Source organism: Anser brachyrhynchus (genome assembly GCF_964034855.1).
Source record: "Anser brachyrhynchus genome assembly, chromosome: 3".
Classification (NCBI taxonomy): domain Eukaryota; kingdom Metazoa; phylum Chordata; class Aves; order Anseriformes; family Anatidae; genus Anser; species Anser brachyrhynchus.
In genome coordinates, this window is record NC_137696.1 from 17550949 (window position 1) to 17556948 (window position 6000).

Consider the following 6000-nt stretch of genomic DNA (forward strand, 5'->3'; position numbering starts at 1 on the left):
ATGCCTCAAACCTGGGGAGTGTCCAACTCTTAGCCATCATTAAGTGATTGTGTTTCACCAAGGCATAAATTACGGCGCCTTCAGGACAAAGCTAATAGAAAAAATGCTAATTAGTGCTAGTCAGAAATGTTCCAGTGGAACATTTTCCTGTCAGAAACTCTCCCGATAAGTCAAAGTTAAAAAGTTCCAGGAGAACGTGTTGGTCTCGCTGAATCTCTGATACAACATGGTGGGCTGGGGTGCGGTGGGAGTAAGGAACGAGGGAACTCATCAAAACCCTCTTGTTGATCCCCTGCCAGTGTATCTGCCTGGCTGCAGGCCTCATGGCAGCTGTAGGTACCAGAGTTTGGGGCAATCTGCCATGCAGACCATGTGCTGGTGACTTAGTCCTGAAAACTCTTGGTTCCTGGATGGTAGCAGTAAATACAGAAGTCAGCAAGACTGGCTGTGTCCCCAGCTCCCTTATTTGTGCAAAATGACCCATCCCCGTTTCCAGATTTGATACTCCAGTGGGTTCAACCAGAACTTCTCCTGTGCTTCTGAAAGACGAGGCTTGGATTTTGTTCTGGGATTTCTGCTGGAGGAGAAGGAGGACCTAGCCTGATATTAGCTGCATTTACTTGGCCTCTGGTTTCCATAGGTGTAGCTTATCTGTGCTCTCCGTCCCTGACACGTAAAACCATCATGCAGTGCTTTTTTTCATCTCTCACTTTCCTGCCTCCTGACAGAGCCACCTCTGAGGCTGAAGAGATGCGATTTTCACCAGCCCGGTCCCTGCGATATCCCTAAACTCCAAACGAGCCTCATGGGCTCCATTTCCACATCCCCTGGGACACTTATGGCTCCCTGGCCAGACTGGCACTGAGCACTGGGCTCCTGTGGTGGCAGTCAGAGAATTCTGCTGATACCAGCACCTCCTGCACCTGCACTGCAGGACTGGGAGACAACACACATAACCAGCAGCATGCTGAGGTGGTGCATGCCGTGCTGCATATTTGCTCCTGGCTCTGCTAACTCCCTCTTGGCTCCACTCCTTCTGAAACCCTCCTAGCTCTTTGTATTCCCTGTTTCCTTCCTGTAAAGAATGCTCCCAGAGCTGAGCATGCATAGAAGTGACCCGTCATTCGGCTAGCGCCCTCTCTCCAGATCCTAGGGCTCACAGAAGATGGCTCAAACGCTGATCAGAGTACTGCAGTAACCAAGGCTAAGGATACCCTGAATTGCCAAGCATTAATATTTGATGCATTTCAATATTTAAAGAGCTTGATAAGATAATTTAAGAAACACTGTGACTTTTTAAATTATTTGTAGACAATTTATAATGGAGCAAATCCACTTGGAATGAACAATATTTTGGCTAGGATAGATGTATGGCTCAGACAGCTGCCTTCATTTATTTAAAACATCAGAGGGATGACAATTTTGAAAATCCTTTGCTAGAAACCTCAGGTCTCAACAGGCCAGACTCCCAGCCAGCAGAAGCTAGCAGAGGATCCAGGAGGTGCGTTAAGGTTGTTTGCAGTATTGTTGAAGGATAGTTTTGCTTTTTGGAAACAAAGTAAAAGAGATAGAGGATTTCCCTGAAAGTTTTGTTTTCAGTGAAAATATTTGGGTTGTCATCTAGAATTTGAAAACCACAGCTGGAAAAAAAAAAAAAAAGAGCTGCTGGTTGCCAAGAAAAAAAAAAAAAAAAGCTGCTGCCGTTTTTCCTGATTTATTTGTTTTCCTGGAAATGTCCTGGCATAAGCAGCTCCAGCAGTTTTCACCTGATGAGGATCAGCCCCAGTGCTGATAGCACTGTCACTCGCTCGATAAACGCCGTATGAGTCTGTACAGAGTTCCCTGCGGCATCTCCCGTGCATATCACATTGCTGCTGTGCGCCAAAAGCGGAGGGCAGGGAGGCGAGGGCGCAATTCCTGCAGTGTTAAATTGAGACGCTTTGTTTAACACAATATGCCTCAGATGCACCCAGCGAACCCGGGGAGCTGTGCGAGTGAAGCTTTGGACATTGTCTAGTCCAGCCCTCCTGCTCGAGCAGGGCTTCCCAGAGCAGGTTGCCCAGGACCACGTCCATATGACTTTTAAAGATCTACAATGAGGGACGCTCTAAAATGCCTCTGGGCACCCTGTGCCAGGGCTCTATCACCCACAGAGTGACAAAGTGCTGCCTGATGGTCTAGGGGAACCTCCTGTGTTCCAGTTTGTGCCCATTGCCTCTTGTCCTGGCACTGGGCACCACTGCAAAGGGTGCTGGATGAAGGGAAGGGAAATGCGGAAGGCATAGAGTTGTGCTTTTCTGATGGCTGCAAGCCGCCTGGGGAGGAGGCCCCCCATGGCAGGTTTCCTTCAGGCATACCCAAATGTCACCATCTCAGCAGCTGTCCTGGGAATCCCGGAGGTCATCTTTAGCCCTCCAGGATTAGGAAAGGAGTTTTCCGTGCTGTGGGAGGAGAGGTGTGGCTGAGGGGCTCCCTTGCTGCCGCAGTCTTGTCGGGATGACGGGATTTTGACAACCTTTCTCCAGAGTGTTTTCGTTTCTGTTCATCAGCTTGTTGGTCTGATAACATTAATCAGCACTTCTGTGGAAACAGTGCTTTCAGAGACGAACATTGTAATCAGAATGAAGAGACACTGATGAGTATTGCTAAAATTAAAGAGTCTAAATCCAGCAAAATTGCTTTCACTGGGAAAATGTATTTTTATCCGTAGGCGCCGTTATCCACTAGCTCCACGCTGTCTTGACAAAGCCAGGCATGCTCGCAGTCGGAGGGGGTGGCATCTCCGTGGGAGCCCCAGCAAAGATGTTGCTCACAGCTCACATTTTCCCAGTGGTACTTTCCTTGGTGTGTCGGTGCTGTCCCTCCTGACCCTGCTATCTAGCCAAACACTTGCAGTGAGCAGCTTTGGCTCCCAGAGGAAGACAGTCCAAAAAGAGAAAACCCGGCCCTGTGTTCATGCTGGAAGAAATTCGTCCCAAACCCTGCTGTTGAAGAGATTTGCAGCGATGTTGTGCATACCCCATGGTCCTGCTCCCCATCTCCATAAGCTCCTCACTGCTCTGCTGCCCCTTCGCCGCGCACTCTGGCAGCCTCTCACCCCACTCCATCTCGGAGCCACCTTCCCAGCTTTGTTCATCCACATTTTACCCCAGTCAAAAGAAATGCTCCAATTTGGCATGCTGGCAACTTCCAGCATGGGACTGAATATAATGAGACATGAAGAGACATTGCGTATACTTGAAGACAGGTAGCAAAACTGAAATCCCCTCTTAATACTTTCCTTTCTGAGATCTCCCAGAGGAAGGGGCTGTCTCTGTTTTCCCTCTCGTAGCTCTGTGCTTCTGGCTGGGATATTTTCTGGACATGTTTAAGCCCTGCTGGAGTCAGCAGCTTCAGATGTAGGGGCTGGAAGAGGGGACCTTTCCTCACCCCCTCCTGTCACAATAGTACAAACTGGAGCAGATAAATGTTCAAATCCAGGGAGCAACGCAAGAGCATAATGTTAGCGCTAGTGTAGCTGGGATCGGGTAATTTGTGTATGAATGTGACTGAATGTTAGAGGACGAGATCTATTTGTCCATAAACCTGACAAGGGTGAAGCATTTCAGAAGCATCTTGTGGCCTATAAAACCGAAATGCAAAGCCTGAGCATATCGCTGCCCACTGAAAGCATTAAATGGCTCACAGCACAAATGCCATAAAGCTGCAAGTGCACAGCTCGGGGGCACCCTGAGCCTTTGTTTTCCTGCTCCAGCTCAGGACAAGTAAGAGTTGTTCCAGTCTCCATGAGTGGCTTCCTACTTCACTGCCTCTCTGGCAAGAGTGAGGAAAGCAGAGGAGAACACAGAATTCCTTACCTCTGGATAATACTGCTTATACTTCACACATTGCCACTTAATATTGTTAATACAGTTCATACAACACAGGATGGAGCAATATACAATTAATATAATTGCTAGATTATCATTAATAATTTCCTGCATGCTCTCAGGGGTCTAAACCAGCCCCAGACTCTCAGGGCAGCAGTCCCATGCAGCATGTCCAACCAGTGATCAGGTTTCCTAATTTTTCTGCCTTCCGCAAGAATATCTGCTCAAAATGTTTGCTTCACTCTTAGTTGGAGGGCAGAAAGGGGAAAGACGGATCTGATTTTGGCTGCTGCTTCCTTATGTACTGTCTGGGTATGCCTCTGCCCCTGGTTTTGCGGTGAGTTGATCAAACGGTGGCCTCTGGCTGCTCAGAAATGAAAGAGCTGCCTGGCCCTGGGTGAAGAAGTGACCCCACTGCACCTACCACCAACCATGCATTTGTGGGTGGGAGGATGTTCCTCAAAGGAGGATATTTCAGGAGCATCTCAGCCCTCAGAGACAGCCGTCATCATCCCACTACTGCTAACCAGTAATGATACCCAGAAGACGCTCACCTTGGGAGACTCAGGCCTTCACTATGCGTGCAGTGACCCCAGCAACCCTGCTCTTTTCTTGAGGCATTAAAAAGGGGAAGCTACCAGCAGCCAGAGGGAACTAAGAAGGTATGTTAGGAAACCCTTTTTCCCCATGGGGGTGGTTCCTCCACTGGAAGAGAGGCCTGGAGGGGCTGTAGGATCTCCACCCTTGGGACGACTCAGACCTCACCTGGACACAGCCCTGAGCAACCTCACCCAAATTGGACCACAGCCCCTCCCCATCTCAATTATTTTGCGATTTCCAAGACCAAGATTTTGACAGAGAATGTCTCTGGAACTAACACCTACTGCTTACCTACTGGCAGGCCCAGGGCAGAGGCACAGAGCCAAGCGTTTCTGTCATGGGAGCGGGCTGCCTCCAGACTTACCCCAGTGAATCCTGTGCAGTGTTTTTTCTTCTGCTAGTTTAAGATTCAGGACTGAAAAGCGGAGGAGACAGAGATTGATCACCTGATACTTTAGTGGTGATTATTATGAATTCATTCATTTTAACTAATTTGGAATTTATTTTTATTGTTCTTGAATGCAGCCTTTGGATTGCTTAATAACATTACATCTAGTGACTGCAAAAATAAATATCTGACATCTCTAGTTTTGCAGTGTGTCATCTGTATGGATGTTTTCTGATGGATAATAAAAAATACATGCTTGTTGGGAATACATGATCTATAAATCAAACTTTTCCAAGGTCTTTGATTAATGTTTGTGAGTGGTGTAAGAAAGATTGCTTTCACCCCGTGACAAGTAATCCCTGCTCTGGGCTTCAGTAGTATCTCCTGGCACTGAGGTCATAAACCACTTTCCATTCAATCACTTTTGTTTTCATTTTCCTATAACTTTCTGGGATGCTCACCTATGGGGCTAAAATTTTCCATGCTGAGCCTCTGCCTAAGGGGGGCTTTAGATGCTGTATTTTGGGAGGGAGAGTGCCCAGGGCAGCCAGAGGCATCATTCTCCCCCCCTTCCTTTCTGTGGCAACGATAGTTGGATAACATTTGCAAAGTGGCATTTAAGTCCTCATTCTCTCTAAAGAGATGGGTACAAGCTGTAGCTGAAAGGAGCTAGTGGCAATAGGCTTGCAAACACATGAAAAAATATTAAATCAAGCATGAACTAAGGAGTTGCATGGGAAGTGGTAGGGTATAGCCCCAGACCAAGACGCTATCCATACACAGCTAATGCCCATTCGCTCTCATCTGTGGGCTGCTCCACTCCCCAGCTGGGCATCATCCCCAGGAGATGATAGGTGGGGAAGGAGGTGGGACATCTCCAAGAGAGCATAAAAGTCTCAGAACTGGCCCTCCATTTTCCTAAGCTTGCTGATGTTATGAGTGATCTTACTGTCTAAAATTAGGCAGTTTGGGGTTGGAGCTTTGGGAGATGCTACAGTCTGCATAGCAATTGGAAAGGTTAGTGTGCCTTTTTAGCCAGGTTATTCATTGAAATAGCAGCTTGGCAAATCTGAAATTCAAAAATCCCCTGTGCCTTTTCTGACCATTAAGTAGGACAGCCTAGGCTTTAGATATGCAACAGCC